This window comes from Ochotona princeps, chromosome 18 (genome assembly GCF_030435755.1).
Source record: "Ochotona princeps isolate mOchPri1 chromosome 18, mOchPri1.hap1, whole genome shotgun sequence".
NCBI lineage: Eukaryota > Metazoa > Chordata > Mammalia > Lagomorpha > Ochotonidae > Ochotona > Ochotona princeps.
This window is the reverse complement of record NC_080849.1, coordinates 50,710,415-50,730,430: the sequence shown is the minus strand read 5'-3', so window position 1 is coordinate 50,730,430 and position 20,016 is coordinate 50,710,415.

Sequence of the window (20,016 nt, the reverse complement as noted above, 5' to 3'; positions counted from 1 at the left end):
AGACTGTGTGTTAGCAAGAAGCTGGCCCTGGGTGTGGTGCTGAGCCTTGCATCCGGGCCCTCTGACACAGGATGTCAGCATCCCAAGCTGTGTCTTAATATCGTCACAGCAAATGCCCAGTCTGGCTTGAAGCAGCCTCTCTGAGGACAAAGAGCAAAGATTTCTTTCTTCTAGGAGAAAGGTAGGTGTTTGATGGAGTGTGCAGTTACAACCAACCAACCAACAGCGACTGAGGGGTTTCAAAAAGGCTCCCCAACCCCTCTAAAATAGTTTCTCTACTTCTAATATCCCCATCAGATATTTCAGGTTTGCGCTTCCCAGGAGAGTCTTAAGGCCCTTGGAGAGAAGGAGCCAAAGCCCATGGCAGAGATGACCGTATGGGCATAGGGAGGCAGGACCAGCATGCAGGGAGAAGGGCGGGTGCAGACCCTGGCACCTGCTGAACAGCTGGGCTTTTCCTGAAGCTTGGACTGCACAGGCAGCAATAGGAATGCCAAGATGAAAGCTGATGTGTGCTTTCGAATGCAGGATCCCTACGCTGTGAGTCCTATGCGAGGTCCCAGCCAATGCTCCTATCGCAAGTGTCCCGTCCCCGGAGACCAGGTTTTCCGGACGTCCTCCGCAGATAGTTCTCAGGCCATCCTACCCACGTGTGTGTTTACCCAAGAAGGTGAGCCCCAAATCATAGGACTCGATTCCATAGCTGCTGCTAACCGCTTAGGAAAGCGATGTTGCTTTTTTCCTGTTCCCACTCCAAGTCTTTTTCCGATCAGAAACCACATGACTAGAGAGACAGATGGCAGAAGCTGTGTGAGCCATCACCGACCTTCCTCCCTGTCCCTGGGATCCCCAGTTAACAGGTTAGATAAGGAATGCGAGAGGATATTTCCAAGGTGAGCTTTTCAGGAAGGATTCAACCAACACTCTTGGATGCATCTATCAGAGGTATCCTGTCTCAGCAACGGATGAATAGCTTGCGATCTCTTCATGGGGCAAAACCACTTGTGCATTGATGGGGAAGCTTTGGGACAGAACTGCTGTATCTTTCCATTTTATAGAGGCAGCAGGCCTCCCTGACGTGCAGGCCATGCGCTCCAAGGTGTCAGGCATTGTTGACAGCACCAACCCATTTGCCCCGTGCCTTTTCCTGTATACCCTGCAGCTCTGCGCACAGTGACAGAGTTTACCTGCCCTCCCACATTTTAAGCTCCAGGGCCTGCTTTTCACCACTATTCTTGCACCTTAGGGTCATTACTAAGGAAGTTAAGGGTGACCAACAGAAGCCCTGCCGGACTGCAATAGTCAGTCTTATAACTGAGCTGGCTATTCAATCACTAATGGGCAGAGAGCATATTTCATATGGACATGGCAAAGGGGGGATTCACATCTGGGGAGGAATGAGTAGATAGTGTGAGATTTCATCATGTGACTCAGAACAGCATTCCATTGAAAACTTTCCATCTGTTGATTTTGGGAAATTTTCACTTGATATTTTCAGATGACTTGGTTATCCAGGAGGAACTAAATCTGGGGAAAGCCAAGCCACAGATCAAAGAGAGCCATGGCACTGCAGTGAGAGCCGATAAGGAGGTGAGCTCTTGGACGGGGGAGCTGGAAGTCCGCTCAGTGACTTGGGGATACACCTCTTCTTCTGTTGCTGGGGTGGTGGACGAGGGAGCCACTTTCCAGGGACCTGGCATGGAGGACAGGGAATGCAAGCAGAAATAATAAAGAAAATGCCAAGAAAATCAGCTTTGCATGCCAGGGAGTCGCTGGTGGTACTGAGCCCATGGCCATGGTTGAAGAGTGCCAGCCGCTTACAAAAACCCAATGGTGGCTGCGGCTGTGGCACCCCACCCCCCCACCCCAGAAGACCCGTGAGAGACAGCTGTGGAGACACCAAGAATTTAACCTTCCTCATGTCTTGGGAATTCTCATTGAGGCCAAACAGCTATGCCTCCAACACACCGCACTTGTGGGATGGTGGCTGGAGGTAGGGGAGCTCTTAGGCCAAGTGGGTCCTACTCTCTATGCCCACCCAAACATCCTTTGACAGTGCCGAACACCTGCTCTCTGAGGGAGCACCTGTTGTTGGTGAGCTCGGACACTCCCACATGTGACGTGGGAATAGTGCATGAACGAAATAGGGAGGAGTCATCCCCCAAAAGGAAGATGTGGGACGGCAGAAAGTGCCTGGAAGAGAGAGTCTTGGCCCAAAGAAAAGATGTGTTGGTGTTTGCCCTACTTCGTTCCCTCTATCCTCAGCACCTACTCCCCGACTGGCTGCTGCTCTTTCCATCCAGGTCCATTTTTGCCCAACTTCTCTCTCCTGAGCAGGCTCACCCCTTGCCGCTCTCCCTGCTTCTAGCTCTGTGCTCTGCAGTTTCCACCCTTGCTCTGGAAGCTCCCTGCATTCCTTTTGTTGTCAGAGTTTCAATGTGAACCCCAGACACAGGTCTAAGCCATGTACCACAGGCAGGTGTCTGCATTTAGCCTGAAGATGCCTGTGAGCTGGAGGCTGCCACTGAAGTGTGCCTAAGGCTTTCAGGCTTTGTTGGGTCCACAGGGCAGGGTGTTTCGGTCTCTACAACCAGAGAACTGAACAAGCCATTTATTCTACCTCCACCAACATGGGCTAGTGGGCCCTGCTAGGATGTGAGTGATGGCACACTGCTGTGGGAAAGATTCTCACTGCTGAGAGTGGGCTGCGAAGCAGAGAGGCCACCCTTTCCACTCCATGGCCCTGTTGTGACACGCCCAGGGGAACTGCTGCACCTGCCACATTGGTGCATTGCTGCTTGGACAGTTCAGCCACCAGACCTATAGCCATATAAACCCCCTTCCTTTCAAAGGTCCCAGCGCCAAGCATCCTGTGATAGCAATAGAAGCCACATTAACACGGTGCCCCCATAGAAGATGTCCCAGGAAGCCCTTCAACCCTGCTACCCACAAACCAGCAAGCAGGCCCTCTCCAGACGCCCAGCCTGCTGGGGCCTTGATCTTGTCCTTCCCAGTTCCTGGAAGAAGAGGAAGTAAGCTGTGGTTGTTTAGATGCCACTCATGCTGCAGTATTCCTTGACAGTTGCCTGGAGGGACCGAGGCACTCAGGGAATTAGGATTCCCTAATTTGGTGAGCTTGGAATTTATGATTTGAAATATCCTAATATCTTGTTTATCCAGACATATTTTTACAGATTTATTTTACTTCTTTCAAAAGGCAGAGTTAAAAAGAGAGAGGAAGATCTTCCATACACTGGTTCACTCCCCAGATGGCCACAAGAGCTGTGTGGTTGGGTCAGATTGAAGCCATAAGCCAAGGGCTTCATCTGGGTATCCCACGTAGGTGGCAGAGACCCAAGGTGCTTGTATGTCATCTTCTGCTGCTTTTCCCAGTCATTAGCATGGAGCTGGAAGGGAAATGGAGCAGCCAGGACTTGAACTGGTTCCCATATAGGATGTCAGCATTACAGGTAGAGGCTTAACCTGATACATCACCATACTGGCCAGCAGAAATCTTTTTAAAGGTGTATCTATTCACCTGTTTATTTAAAAGGAAGAGAGATAACCTGAGAGTCTTTCACTTGGTGGCCTGTTGACCTAAATGGCCACAATAGGGGGCCCTGGTCCAGTTCCAAGGGAAGAGCCAGGAACTCCATCTGGTCTCCTGTGTGGGTGGCAGGAATTCCGGTACTTGGTCATCACCCACTGCTTCCATGCACCTTAGCAGGGACCTGTATGAGAGGTGGAGTAGCCAGGACTTGACCTAGGGACTCCCTAAGACATATGAGAATCCCAAGAGGTGGTTTAACCCTTGCTCACCCCTTCTCCAGAAATATTTTCGATTGTTTACTTCCTGCTAGGTGTGTTTCTAGGGACAGATGATACAAAGGCAAACACAATGGAATTCTAACCCTCCTGAATGTCAGTGGTGAGCCAGCAAGTGCTCAGGGCAGAAGCTAAAAAGGGAGATGAAAGGATCTTAGATCGGGGGAGAGGGAAGAGGGCACGGCCTCAGCGGGCAACTGAGTGAACAGAGAAAGTCCCTGAAGGAGGCACCCTGTGCCCAGGAGGTCCATTCCATGCACGCTCAGGTCCAAGCACAAGTTCTAGAAAAAGGGCCACTTATCATCAAGATTGTGCAAGGCATCAGAGAGAACTAACACAAAAATGAATCCATTCACCGCGACTCTGGGAAAATCAAAACATTCGGGGCAGAGAGGGCCAGGAGAGGAACAGGAAGGGTGAGCACTGTGGGCTTTCAAAGTGGAGCTGCCACATCCCCTGCTTGTCCCTTGGGGACCCTGTAGCCACAGGGCCTGGGTGACCACATTGCTAGAGATCTGACTGAACCTGGCCAGCCTGGCCCAAGGGACTGTGGCCACACGTTCCTCGGATCTGCTGGCTGGAGCCCAATAGGCAGCTGGGCACTGAATCGGGCACTGTCCACAGGCCGGAGCTGTCTGCTGCTGCAGGAACAGCCTGGGCCTTGGACAAGAGGGCCTCAGAGAAGGAGTTGGCTACTAGCCCCACTTTAGCAAAAAGAATGCGAAGGCAGATGCTGGTTCTCATATGGGAGAGAAGTGGCAGAACGGTGAGGTCACGGAGGGAGACCATGGTACTGCGGAGTGGCTTCCTGGACTCTTGCCTTCAGCAACCTTGTCCGTGGAGGAAGCCCACACCATCTCCAACTAGTCCTTAGGCCTGCCCTACACTGAGCCTGGAGGACACTTGGCATGATTAGCTGGCCTGGGACTTGGCAGGCCCTGGCTCCTGGGACCTTGGTCCTGGGGCCCCTGGCCATCCCACTTGCCTCCGTTCACCCACCACTCTTAAAACGGTGACTTGGCTAAACTCTAGGGATTAACTCCTCAACAGCTACCTGGGTGCCCACAGCTCAGATTTTTCTGCCTAAGGCAGTGGGAATCTTTAAGACTGGAGTAGAAAGAAGGGGACATTTTCAGTTTAGGATCACAGATTGGGTGCCCTGGGCCTGGGCACCTGTTGGCATAGCTGATTTCTAGGAGGGGAAGAGGAGGAGCTCCCAGATGTGCTCAAGGCTATGCCAGGTGTCCAGTCAGTGCCCATGCGCTGCACAACAGATCTGAGCTGGCCACAGGGTGGGCTGTGGGGGGTAAGACCTGTGGGGCTCACTCCCCACTTCTCTGAGAGCCAGATGCAAGGAGTCCTGTAAAATGCAGACCGCACAGCCTCAAGGCCAGGAAACTCATGGTGGTTACTGAAGCCTGCTCGTTCACCTTGGCTCTGGGAACAGTCCAGTGATTGAGATTCAGGTGGGCCCAGAGAAGAACATGAAGGAAGAGAGTCAAGGCCTGGGATGTGGAACCTGGATGGTCAGGAACACCCTCTCTGCAAGCTAAGGCCTCCGCCAGTTCCCACAGGCTCAGCTGGATGACCAAAACAGGATGGGGGCTAGGCCTCTGTCTTTCTGAAGCCAGAGAATACAGCCTAAAGAGGGAGGCCACAGACAGCACCTGCCCTTGGGCAGCAGTGGGGGATTTTGTACTTCACCTGCAGCCACGGATGAGGCTTCCTGCAGGAGTAGGAGCATCTCACCTCCAAAGAACAGGAGTTCCCTGAAAGCACACACCTGGATTCCCAAGATGTTACACTAGCAGAAATCAACAGATGCAGCATCAGAGCCAAAACATCCATTGAAAGACTCCATTATCTGACGTTTTCAAAGAAGGGAAAAAAGCTGCTAATTTAATGGATTATATGGATGATGTATCCTGAAATAAGAAGTATAAAAACGTTGGTGAGGATAGCTCTACTGCAGACTCGAGGAACTATGATACACAATTTTGAATAAGTTCGGTGACATCTTACATCCTGTATAATAGATGCAACTGCTTAAGATGCTCACACATGTGCAAAACCCTACAATGAAGATCACTTCTTCCAAGAGATTCTTCTGTGAATTTGAGAGCGTCTCCCTCTACGAGGTTTCCTCCATGGGAGACGGTGCCACCATTGCCTAGGGACACATCAAACTCCTAAAAACAAACCATCTGCCTCCTGGGCTGAGCGTGCACTGCAGTCTTGGGCTGTACCCATAATGAGCAGTGTTGGAGGAAGCTGAGCCTCCTGGGCCTTCAGTGGTGAGGCGAGGATGACTTCTGGTGCACGAGGCTCTGACAATCATCCGAGTGTGGATTAGCTGCAGGGATGGTAAGCTGACAGGTGGCGCCTATGCAAACGCACTGGAAACATGTTTGAGTCAGAGTCCATTTTTTTCTTGCCCCCTTAGCAGCGAGCACCTGCTGGTGATCCAGTTGACTGATGAAAGTCAGGCATGGTTTGAATCAGTGACCAGGGAGTGAAAGCTTCCCAGTGCTGGTCTCATGTAGATCCTCACTAATTTTGCAGATACACACACTCATATACACATACGTGTTACGTACACAGTCCTGTACCATGTAACAATGTTTTTATAAGTGGACAATGATCCTGTAAGATGATGATGGAGCTGGGAATTCCTATCGCCTGGTGACCTTGCAGTAACTTTGAAGCCTGGCATATCGCCCCCATGTTCGTGCTGTTGCTGTGTAGACATACCTACTGCCCTGCGAGCTGTAGAAACACAGAGCAAGATCATGCAGTATGTACTGTGTTAATGAATACAAGCAACTAGGTTACTGGTTTATGTATTAACTGCACAATACATTTATCATTATTTTGAAGGGTAGGGGATACCCTCTCCTCATTAAAAAGAAGTGTGTAGAGTTGGCATTGAGGCTGGTGCCTAAGACGCCTGCATGTTGCATTGGAATGCCTTTTTATGCCTCCCACTCTGGCTCCTCACTCCAGTTCTCACCAGTGTAGAGCCTGGGAGGCAGCAAGTCATGGCCCAAGTACCTGGGTTCCTGTCACCCACCTGGGAGACCTGGACTGTGTTCCTGGCTCGGCGTTGAGTGCTAGCCCTAGCTCCCATCAGTACAGGAGTTTCGTAAGTGAATCAGCTCATGAGGGTTTACTGTATTTCTGTCTTTATCTGTCTCTCTGTGGCCCCCCCCCCCCAACCAAATACAAAAGAAACTGCAAAACTGTATGCTGGGTGTGGCATTTGGCACAGCATGTCAGCCTCTGCCCATGGCACTCACGTTCTTGATGATGTAGCTTTGGGAGACCAAGGCTGATGGCCCAAGTACATGCACCCTTGACAGTCCCATGAGATTCTTTGTATTGAGTTCCAGCCTGCTGGCTTTGGCTCAGCATGGGCTCATTGACTGAGGGCATTTGGGAAGCTGATCTCTCTCTGTCTCTATCTCTCTTTCAAATAAAGAAGATAAATAAAATGCATTTGAAAACTACGATGTGCTGTTGACACTGGCAACAGGCTCACACATCTTGCGTGTGCTACCCTGCTTTGTTTTCTCCTTGCTGAGTCTAAGCTCCCACTGTTTTAATCTCCAGAGCCCCAGTGAGAGGCAGGTCACTGGGGTGTAGGTAAATGCAGGTTCTGGGGTTCATACTGTCATGTAGCCGCCTCCGGTCACATTGTCAGAACATGCCCCTTTGCTAAACCCACATGGCTGTGCCGACACATACACCACACATATGCAGACACACAGAACACACATGACCTGCACTTGACAGCCTCAAGCACTTGCCTCCCCTGCAAGTATCAGAACAAACTACTTGGAGAGAAGAAAGGCTTTTCAGACGCTGGATGCTGGGAGAATATCAGCGAAGGAGAGATTTGCTCTGCAGCTCCTATCTTCCGCAAACAAGGAGGGAACCTTTCCTCCACTTCGAAGAAAACCCATGTCTTTAAAAAAAAAAAAAAGGCAGGAAAATCTGCCCTGGTAGCCCAAGAGAGTAGCTGATGTGTTAGGGAGACTCTTGGAGCTGGAAAGGAACTTCAGAGTCTCACACCACACACATGACACAAATGTGACCGCATGACCCAGAGGCATGCAGACACAGGCTCACACTCATGCCTTGCTCAGCTCACTCAGACACTTCCCATTCAAAACCACCTTGGGGTTCCAGAGCCTTAATAAAAAAAAAAACCACCAGTTTCTAGATATGCAGATCTCACATCAAGGTGACAGTTACAGGACTGTGAGTTCCTATTCAGGATCCTTTCCCTGTTACCCATGGAGCCACGGGAACGCTTACAGGGAAAGCTGTAGCTGTAGCTGACAGATAGCGCTTGCTCATGTCCGACTTGAGAAAATAACCCGTGTTGGTCTTCTCTCTGCAGTCACACTGGGGGAATAAACTGGTTATCCCAAGGCCAAGTCTGAGACAAGCTGGACCCTTGAAGCTGCATTCCCAGTGAGGCCTCCTCTGTGTGTGCCAAGGGCCCCAGAATGGCCTGACTTCGTGAGACCCAGACAGGTACAGAGGTGGGCTATCCAGAAAAACAAAACATCTGGAGCCAAGGCCATGAGTTTTTCACCCACAGGCAGTTTCTCTGTGGGGTGGGGCTGAAAGTTTAGGGTTTGGAGCTAGTGGGACTGAAGTGGGCATGGGAGTGGGATTGTGGGGATGGGACCCTGGCTTTCTGGAAACCTCTATTGCCCGATGCAGGCTCCAGCAGGAGGGATCTGGGGGGGTGGGGCGGTGCTCCGGAGACTGGCGCCTTCCAGCCAGCACCAATCTCTGCCTTCCTCCCGGGGTTCCTGAACTTCTGTGTACACTGGAAGCACCTGGGGAGTAGTGAAGCAGAAATTCCTAGACATCACCTCTGCTCCTTGAGGTTCAATAGGTCTCCCATTCTTAATAAACACCATACATAACCCTGATAGAGTTTGTGTAGTGCTCAACTTGGAGACATTTCCTTCCACACGAGGTACTCCTCAAGGGAACAAGAGGGCAGAGAGACTCCACAGCATCCAGCTGTACTCCTTGCTAGTAAACCTGGGAAGGCAAGCCGGCCTACTTAGCTCTGCAAAGGCCGAAGTTCCTGGTGACTGCTTCCCTTATTCACCGCCAGCTACTTCATCTCTGTTAAAGTGATTGACATCTTGGCTTGGGCATTGTGGCACTGGGGATTAAGCCACTGCTTGGGATGCCTATACCCTCTGCCCTGAGTGCTTCTGTTCCAGGTTCTTATTACTGGGCCCCGGGAGGCGACATGATACCCGACTGCTTGCGCCCTGCCACCATTGTGGGAAACCCAGATCGCTTTGCTCTGGCTCAGCCTTGCCTGTTGTGGGTATCGGGGCCACAAATAAGCAGATGGAAGATCTCTCTCTCTCTTTCTCTCTCTCTCTTTCTCCCTTAAAATAGATGAAAACAAATAAATTATTTAAAATCTGATTGATATATGATCAGCCTGTGTGTTTGTATTGGGCCTCATTCCAGAAGGATTTAAAAGTGTGCTACAAATTGTATCGTAGATAAACTGAAATAAAATTTATAATAGAGTTGGGAAAGTGAGGATTAGAAGGTAAAGCTGTTAAGCTTCAAGAGAGATATTCATCATGAAATAGAAAACCTTGTCACTTCAAGTCCAATACATCTCGCTGCGTAACCGTGAGGATCCTGGGTCTCTACAGTGACTTGTGACATCATCCAACAGAACTAAATGCTCTACCAACTTCTACAATAAAAAAAACTCAACTTTTGATACAGAATTGACACATGATCAATGCAGAAGTGCAGGACATAAAGACAGACACATATTCCTGAAGACAATCACCTGGAGTAGTTAGTTAGGAATACTCCTAGTTCTCTGTGCATTCACGAAGCTTGGTTATACCATAACTGAAATGTCGATGAAACAGAGCTTCATTTCTGTCATTGCACAATATGCAATACCCAGCCTGTTGCATTTACAAAGGAGTCGAATGAAAAAATAAGTTGACAAAGTAGCTGAATCATTACCTAGGACCGGAAGCATAAAGGGGGAAGAGTGTGTGCAAAGGGTTGAGGGATCAGAATTTTCTTTTTAGAGTGGTGGAAATTCCCAAAATGATGTTATTAGAATGTTTGAGGAAGTCTGTCAACTTACAACAAAACATTAAACTGTGTGCCTTACGTGGGTGAACTGATGGGATGTGAATCAAGCACAAATAATTACTAGTGGCGCTATCTACCAAGATATTCCAAAATGAATTCCCTATGTCATTGACAATCTTCTTCAACTGCTTGGTGTTAAAATGAATCCCAGGGTGCTGGTTCATGATGTGAATGCTTAACTTAGGAGTGCTGTATCCTATTCTGAAATTTTACAAAGTTTTCTAATAAAATGATATATGGCTTTCCGTGGAGGGAGGTACTTCCTGAAAGTTAACAAGCACAGTAACATCATTCATTCGCTAATGATTGATCCAGGATCATCCAGCTACAAACAGGGGTCTAGCCATGCGAAGCCAGCAGTGGGCACAGGGCAGGATACCAGTGAGATCTTTGTGGGGCAAGGGCAGGGCGGGGGCTGAGACAGGGGGTGGCGAGAGGGGGTTGTGCCTGTCCTTCTAGCTTCTCTTCTTTCACCACGGAATAAACCAATTTGTTAAATAAAACAGGGAAGGCATGTTTGAAAGGAGATAATTTAGGCAGGCATAGATTCATGAAATTTCAAACATTTAAAGACCCATAGCAGTGCTCGGAATTCCGTCCTCTCACAGAGGAGAGTTCAACGATTTAACTAGGGTCTGTAGTCCACAGCAAGATGAAAACTTTGAACACCCACAAGCTTGTGTATACACTAAAGCAAAAAAATCATTTCCTTCCCATGAAACATGTTTATTTATAAGGGGGATTTTCTGGAAGAGTCCCAGTTAAAGGTATTTTTATGATTTTTTTTTCCCAAAGGGCGATTTAAAACACATTAGTGTGTGGATCTATTTTTATTTCTTTTGTTAAGGCTTATAAAAAATAAATTCCAGAGTCAAAAATGGTGGGCTCTTCTACTTGTGTTTTTATTCTTTTGTCAGGCCATATTTCGGTTTATAAAACACAGTTGCCATCACCACAGTCTTCTCAAAGACAGTAGGTGGTTGTGGCTTTGGAGGCTTTGTCCCTTGCCCCTGCCAGCATCATTAAAAACAAAACTTCTGCTTGACCCAAAATCGTTAATTACTCCCTGCCTTTCTGAACCCCTTCATTATTACAAGCAATGAAACTGCGAAAGTAACGTCGTCTTTCTGACATCTGGAAGATATTACAGCAAACCTTCCTTCTTTCAGCCCGACACCACTTGGGTCCTGAGCAGAGACCCCCGAGGGCTGAGGTCTCAAGCGGGGAGGACACCTGGGTGAGGCAGTGTTCGGGGTCAGCACAGGGAGTGCCCCAGCCCAGGCCCTTGTCATTCTGCTATGGAGGAAGAGTTATCCAACCTTGGGGGGCCTGTATAAGGGAAAACACCTTTATCTCCCTATTTCTCAATCTAAGATATTTAAACTCACAATGGCAGGAAGACACAAAGAAATACCTTGAATATTCTTCCTGTGAAGTAATTGCAGAATCATGCTTGCATTTTGTTTGAAAGGCAGAGAAGAAGAGGGAGATGGAGAGAGAGAGAGAGAGAGAGAAAGAGAATCTTCCATTCATTGGTTCACTCCCCAGATGTCTGCAAGAGCCAGGGATAGGTCAGGCTGAAGACAGGAACTTATGACTCATTCCTGGTTTTCCATGTGGGTGTCAGGGAACCCAACTCTGTGACCTCCCAGGATGTACATTAGCAGGAATCTGGACCTGAAGTCTAGGAGAGCCAGGACTGGGACCCTGGCACTGTGGGCACTTGTTTGCGGAATGAAGTCACTCCACTTGGGAGCTTAGCCACTCTACCAGATGCCTCTCCCTGAAGTCATTTTTTGACAGATTTTTAAAAACATCCTGATCTTACTAAAGCTGTCATATTGATAAGAGTGCGGAATACCACAGTTTAAAAAGTATTAAAGTTAAAATATATAAGTTTTCACAAAATTTCCTAGTGCGTTCCTTCATCCAAGTGCCTGTTCAAGTCCACAGGGGAGCTAACACACAAGGCCTGCATTATCATTTCCTGTTTGCTCCAGAGTTTATGCTCCTTCTACAATACTTCACGTCTATAGCTAAGGCTTAGCCTGGGAAGAATGCAAGGGATTTGTTCCACATGTCTGCTCCGTGAGTGAGCACCCGCTAATGGCCAAGTACCTAGCAGTACTCCAGGATCATGTGAAGATGTAACATGACAGCAAGGTCTGCTGGGAGATAGACACACAGACAAACAAGCCAGGGCCTCCAGGTGTGGGAAAGAGGGGGACCTGGGCCAGACCAGGTGCTGGGAAGATGCATGGGGAAGCCTCTTGAGAAAGTGAGGTTTGGATTCCAAAATTGATAGTCATTAATAGGATAGAGCAGGATGCATTGGAGAGGGGGGACAATCAAAGGCTCTTCTAGGCAACGGGGCAGCAAGTTGGAAGGTCTCATGGCCAGAAGGAACACGAGGATTGATCCACAAGGATCAAGAGGAAGCAGTGGGAGGTTAGGCTGCCAGAGTGAGGCTGGTCACAGGAATGCAGGAAGACACCAAGGTCCTGAGGGTGTGAGCATCTATCTCATAAAACAAGGAAGCCACTGCAGCTCCCTGAGGAGGGGAGGCCATAAACAGATGATCAGGGATCCGTGCATCACAGTTATTTGAGAAATAGGTGGATGTGTGAGTGGAGTTGGCCATGATCTTGAAAGATGGGAAGCCCTGGCAATTTGAGCACATGGCAGGCAAAGAGTAAGACTTGTTTGAACAAAAGGACAAATGAATGTTTCCTTAGCATAAACTCTCAAACACTTCAGTAGGCTAACAAGGAAAAAATCTGGGAGGACTGTAAGTCTGACTTCTCAACTCATAATGATACGGGGTGATTTACTCAGCCTGTGGGCAGGAACGGACTTGGTGTAGCTGGCAGAAGAGCAGTGAGCCTGTGTTACGGTGAGAGCTCTCAAAACTTGGGTTCCAGTTCTCCTGAGCACGAATCACTGCTGGAAGTTGCTGCTTCTACATGTGCGCCTCCAAGGAGCTTCACTTTGCGTTTCCTTCCATAATCGAACACTCAGGCAGAGACGTGCACAGACGAACAGAACGGGGAGAAAATCAGAACAGCTCACCACCAATAAACACAGCTCTTTCTACCATATATTTTAGAAGACTCATCTGTGTAATCCAAGATGGTTCATTTAGAAAGAGCCCCGCTGGACGCCACATACTATTCAAGTCCAGCCGCTACAAAATGAGTCATGCTCTGAGAGCAGGTTGGACTGAAAGCTATGTCAGAAGACACTTATATTCCTTGTGGAAATTCATTCTTTTGATAATGAAAGGGGTGAAGAGCTTAAAGTCGCCAATTTGAGTGCTCTGGAATTTTCTCTTTCAACAAGAGGGGCAGAAAACCCTTGGAAAACACTGTCTTTACAAAGACAGGAGCACTGTGCAATTGCCTCTTCTCAGATAATGAGGAGCTGAGTCGCCTTCTGCTTTACTTGGTAACTTCACATTACAAAGAAAATGCGAGCTTTATTACATTAGGCATATGGCTGGCATTTGCCAAGTGTTTATTAATAATAATGACTTATGTATGCCAAACTCCCTTCAGAGCATATTGTCCCAGATCCAAATCCCACATTGAGCCAAAAGATTTCAATGCCCTGGCAGCAAGCTGGAAGGATTTGGACCAATTCATACACAGCAAAGCTCCTGCTTACACTACTTGGCCCCACCTCTATTCACCCCCATTTCCAGTGGGGTGACCAATTGCCAGTCCCCCGTGGTATTTCTATAGATAATAAGGGGTGTATCCTGTTTTCTCATCCTCATCAAGCTTTCTACATTTCTTTCACAAGATGAACAAGATTTTTAACTTTGTTCTTCTTCCTGGGAGAATGGACAAAGAGAGCCTTCATAAAAGAGAAAAAAATACAGCAAGTAGCAGCAGCGCCAGGCACTCTGTGATCTAAGAGGAGTCACTTGTCCAAGTCCAGGCTGTTTTGCAGGGTACTCAGGACCCTGCGGTGGACTGCTGTCCATCTTCCTTCTCTGGCCTGAACAGGATTCCATTTACTTCCAGCCCAGCACTCAGGGGTGTGACAAGGGCCCTTCAGAAAGTCAGACAGATGAAATGAAAAGATGCATTCTCTTCTGCAACATTTTGTGAACTCCATGCAGATTTTTCACAATGTGCATCACCTGACACGGCTTCCTAATTTTGCAGAGTAACAAATACAGGCCACAGCTTTCCCCACTTTTCTTCTCCCAAGGATAAATAGGAAATGAGGGGCACCCAGCTTGGTGAAGATGAGCTATAGTCACCAGGGATAAAATGTTGACTCATCCTAGGTTACTCTGAGCTCAAATTGCTCCCTGCTCCCTCCTTCAACACTTTCCAACCTTCTACAGGAGCAGAGTCAGACCTCTGCCATGCAATGATGTGTTTTGCCAGCCGTACTTTTTCCCCACATTTGTCCTCACAAATACACACAACTATGGAGACAGTCTCGGCGATGAGTCATTTCAATTGCCAGTATTGGCTAAATGGCAGGAGCCAACATGTAGGTATAACACAGAAAAGAGATGTTTTGCCTTTGCCATAGTTATTTGAATATACTCAATAGAGTAGTGACAGCATGAACTCTGTTATAGGTTAACATACATGGAGGCAGTGCATAAGTAACAGGGAGAAAGGAATTTTATTGTATGCAGATGGCATGCAATGTCTCCCCAATATCAACAAAGCTATTTAATCAGTGAAGCCCCCAATCCCAGGAGAAAGAAGCATGAGCCATCCAGAGGCAGTCTGTCCTTATGGAGGTCACAGTCAACATGGCAGCAGAGATAGCCCAGGAAAATAGAAATGAAAGCAATTTCAGGTTTCTGAGTCTTGGATCTGATATTGATGACAAAAATGAGTTCTGAAAAAATTCCAGGATTGTATCGTTAATTATGAAATAGGTGCTCCATGACTTCACGATGGGGCTGCAAGAAAAGTTATCAGAAGAAAGAAAAAAGTTCAACAAGAAAAGTATCAGAAATTGAAACTCATTTACTACACCTAACATGACGCACTGACCAGCCCAGCAGCACAGCACCCTGCAGAGGGTGGCTTGTTCCCAGTGTGACTCTGGCTGAATAGGAGCTGGATGGGCTTCTGCCCAGGAGCAAAGAGAGGACAGGACTATTTAGTGCCTGCCCAGGAAGGATCCAGAAGTGTGGGTTCTACTGAGGGTGCACAGCTTTCCCTCCATTGTAAAGAAATGGGATGATTGTAAATGTGCAAAGTCTTCATCCTTGTAAAGCAGGAGCCACCTGTTCTTGTCTGTACAAGAAAGATCACAGCTTTGTGTGGTTGTCATTAGAGAACAAAAGAGATTTTTCGAATCAAATGATCAACTCGAACGTGTGATTGGAGAAGCGGCCATTTTTCCAGATTCCTCTCCGTATCTCACCATCTAGGTCAGGGCGTGTTCAGCAAGCAGAGAAGAAGGAAACCCAGCAAGTTCAAGAGCTTTCTGTGCAACCCAAGTCATCACCCATGATCTCAGAAAATATGGAAAGTCATGAGGGTGGGGTTTTCTGGATGAAGTTACAGGGTACATTAGAGACTCCAGTCTGTGGAATATCTCTCAAAGCACTATGTCTGAAGGCAAGGCATGTTGGGACTGTAGGAATACAGATGAGAAAGAATGACCAACACTGGGCAGTGTTCTGCTCACCAGGATGGAACTGTTAGAGACACATCAGGAGCAGGAGCTAGAGAGGCCAAGATGATCGGGTAAGTAAAATGGAAAAAGAATGGGGTAGGAAGAAGTTACAGCAGGGGGGCTGGTGAACTGGGGCCACAGTGCTGACGCAGAAGCACCCTCTGTTAGGGCACCATCCCTGCCCGAAATTGCAAAGCTAGGGAGAGTATCTGGCTACCTACACCCAGGATGCGGAGTAAAAACATGGAGACACAGCAGATAAAGACCTTGGCTGTAAAAGAGAGAGAGAGAGGAAGATGGAGGCAGACAAGCAGGTCACAGCGTGACTGCTAACTCCTAAACTCACTCTGTGAGCTCTGTGTTCCCCTTGGGCTGAGAAAGAAAAACAGGCCTTAGATTTATGTTCCTGCCTAACACACTGAACAAAACCTTTGAAACAGCAGTTTTCAGACAAGAAACAGCCCAAATAATGAATACAGCCTCGAGAGATCAGAGAATGAATACACGAACAGGCCATGAACAGACTGTGTATAAAAGTGAAACATACCCACACCATTCGGCCATCAGAAAATCAGGCTGCCATCTATATCCACCAGCCCCGGTAGTAAATCCACCATCTCCACTCACCAGCCCAAGAAGCCACACTGCGAATTACATAAGCCAGCCCAGGACTCCTATCTCTAGAAACCATTCCAAACCGTGCGTTCTACAACAATCGGCTCCACGTGCCTGGGACCACATTAATAACTGACATCTGACCACATTTTTGTTACCACCTCCAAATGAAGAGCTGCAGGACAAAGCCAAATGTGTCCCCTACCAACTCACACAGGTTACCTGACTTGGGGTTAGCCCAATTGCAGCTTCCCCCGACAACAGCCACCCCGCAGACCTCCAGCTTGTTCTCTGTGGGGTGACCTTCAGCTTTCCATACGAACACTGAGGTGAGGCCATAGACACTCAAGCTTTCTGATTGCGTCACGGCACAGAAATGGCCCCAGAGTGGCACTGGAGGGGAGCCAGGTGACCTTCCAGCTGAAGCAGGCGGTGCTGAGGGAGGTCTGGGAAGGGCAGGGTGCGGGTAGACCATGGAGCAGAAGCTCTGAGAGGAAAGAGATGCATAGAAAAATTGATGTAGTGTTCAGGGCCAAGCCAGTTAGCCCGGGGTTGGGGCGGGGGGAACTGGAGCTCAAGCCTCAAGGATTGCATTATTCTCCATGAGAGAGTTTTGAAAGTACAGGGACTCCCTCCTCTCCTTCCCTTTCCTCCCTCCTCATTCTTCTCCCCACACCCTTTTCCCACATATTATTACAATAATCCAGTCCTTCAGCAACAGCCACAAGTCCAACACTGTGCTATTTAAGTGTATCATGACATTGTTGGTATAGGCAATGGTAGAACATTTAGTATCCTATTGTCAAGGTTTATTTAACAGTTTCATTGGGGGTCCTCCTATTCAGGAGGAGAGGTGCATGCTGCAATGTATCTTCACTTCTCGGTATGCTAGTCTCCATTAGAGTTCATCTATGAGAATATATGTAGATACATGCTTACCTATATATCAATTTATCTTACAATTTGCAAGAATGTTACCTTATATTAGAGAGAACATGCGATATTTGTCCTTTTGCGATTGCATTATTTCACCAGGCAAAAGTGTCTCCAGTTGGGACCATCATTTCATGCTTTTTGATGGCTGAGTAATATTCCGTAGAGTAGATGCACCATAGTTTATCCTTTCCCCTTTCAATGGACATCTGGATTGTTTTCACGTCTTCACTATTGTGGATTATGCTGCTATAAATATAGGGTTACAGGTCACTTTTTCGTAGGCAGACTTAATTTCCTTTGGCTATATTCTCAGGAGCTGGATCACATGACAGATCAATTTACAGTTGTTGTGGCACTCTCCATATGTCCATACTGATGTCCATGCTGGCTGTGTTAGCCTTCACTTCCAGAATTAGTGTAGTCAAGTATCTTTTTCCCATGTGTACTCCAGCAGGTGGTAGTAGACTTCCGAATGTAGACCAATCTTACTGGAGTTAGGTGGAATCTCAATATGGTTTTTATCTCTATCCCCCCAAATGCTAGCACACCTGAGCACATTTTCATCTGTCTGTTGGCCACTTGAATTTTCCCTTTTGAAAAGTGCTTGCTCATTTCCTGCTCCCATTTCTTCACAGGGTTGTTTGTTTTTCCTGTCACTGAGTTTCTGAAGTTCTTTGTGAATCTTGGGGCTTAGTTTCCTATCAGTTGTGTAGTTTGCAAAGGTTTTCTCCCGTTCTGTTGGTTGCTTCTTTGCTTTGTTGATCATTTCCTTTGGTGAGATGATTATACTTTTTGATGTTTTCCTTTATTCTGTCATTTACTTCAAAAAGTTTTAGATGGTAAACTGGTTTGGCTTCTTACAAAGTTCCCAGCTTGGTTCTGGTGGATTAGCTCCCTATGTCTCATTGCTAGTCACTAAGGACATATGATGTATCTTTGACACTGCATTCTATAACGTGAACACAATTGATTTACTGGTTCATTATTCGGAAGGTTCACATCTTTGATAATGATGATTATTGATTGGGAATTCTCATTCTTGCTAATATTCTTGTTAGATTTTATTAAGTTATTCTGGCCTCCTCCAATTGGCTAGGAATAGCCCGTTTCTTATTTTGAAGTGAACTAGAAATTGTACCTTTCATCTTTTTCCCAGAATGGTTTGTATAATGTTGGAAGGAAGAATTTGCTAGTACATCCTGCTAGACCTGAAGATCTCAGACAAGGATTTAATTTCAAATGTAAGTAGTTTACCAAAAACAGTGGTATTCTGATTTTCTACTTATTCCAGAACATTCAGTTTGTCAGTTGTATTTCTCAAAGAATTTTATCTATGTTGAACAAATATATGTAGAATTGTGTCTTTGTATGACTAAAAGTTGGCAGAGTGTCAAGGATTACCAGCATTTTATTTATTTATTTGACACGGAAAGAAAACAGAGAAAGAACTCCCATCTGCTTCCTTGTTCAAATGCCTGCAGTGGTGAAGGCTGAGTGATGCCCAAATCCGGAAGCCAGGAACTCAATCCAGGTCCCCCAGGTGGGAGGCAGGAACTCACTTATCTGACGTCTTAGATGCTGCTTTCCAAGGTGTGAGTAGGTAGGGGCTGAAATCAGGCAGTGGGGCTGGGAGTGGACACAGGCACTAGGAGCGGGCATGGCTGTCTTGCTTGCTAGGCTGAACGGCCATGCCTAAATGTAAATCTCAATGCATGTTTGGAAGAGTTCAACAGTAAAGATCGATGAAAGTAACACAATATTTATTTCAAAAAATTAATATTCTTGCCCTCCTTTCAAATGCAGCCACTAAGTTAAGCTTTTATAGTTGGAATTTTTACATGAATTGTGTTCTCTTGGTACTAATGCCAAATGCAGCCAGCTTTCTCGAGTCATTATGGTTACATGGTTAATTTTAATTAATTCCAGTTTGGAGCAACTACTCTGTTGAGGCAGTATCAACTGAATTCATCAATAAAAAAAAATTTAAAGAAATCATAGACTGAGAAATAAGTACATTTGTGGTTATCAGATGCATATGCTATAGTACACTATTTGTGATGAAATGATTATCACAGAAAATATTATGAAATATTTTAGTTCTCATCAAACAACACTTAGAATTGTTTAAAGTCATCTGAACCTGCGTAGTCTTCCTGTTTCGTTTTTCTGAATCTTTAAATTGGGGGCTATTCTGAAGAAAGTTGGAAATAGCAGCTTTGTCACTCCATTGTTTATCTGTGCTCTGTTAAGAGTGTACTGCACTTTGATCTTAGCTCGGAAATGGTTTTCATAGACATGAGCTTTGAGTTTCTTCATTTGTGGATATTTTCCTTTCTAAGTCATGTAAAGATTTCTTCTTTGTTTTAATGCTTCTGTTTTATTGGAAGGTGACTCCAATTTCAAATTTTATATGTAATTTCTTTTTCTTTGTTCCAACATTTAATCATGAATATTTTCAGAGATACAGTAAAATCAAAAAAAGTTCTATAAGCACCTGTATACACACCTCCTCAATTCTAGCTTTAGCATTTTGCTATAGTTGGTTTGGTGTACATTTGCCCACCAATTCATCACCTACCCATTAGATTTTTATTTATTGTATGTTCATTTGAAAGAGAGAGGGAGAGAGAATCTTCCACCTGCTAATTGACTATCCAAATGCCAACAGCCAGGGCCGGGCCAGGCTGACGCTAGGAATCCAGAGCTCGACTCGGGTCTCCCACGTGGGTGACAAGGACCCGAGTTCTTGAGCACTGCCTGCTGCCTCCCAGAGTGCACTGCGGCAGGAGGCGGAGTCGAAAGCAGAACAGCCATAACTGG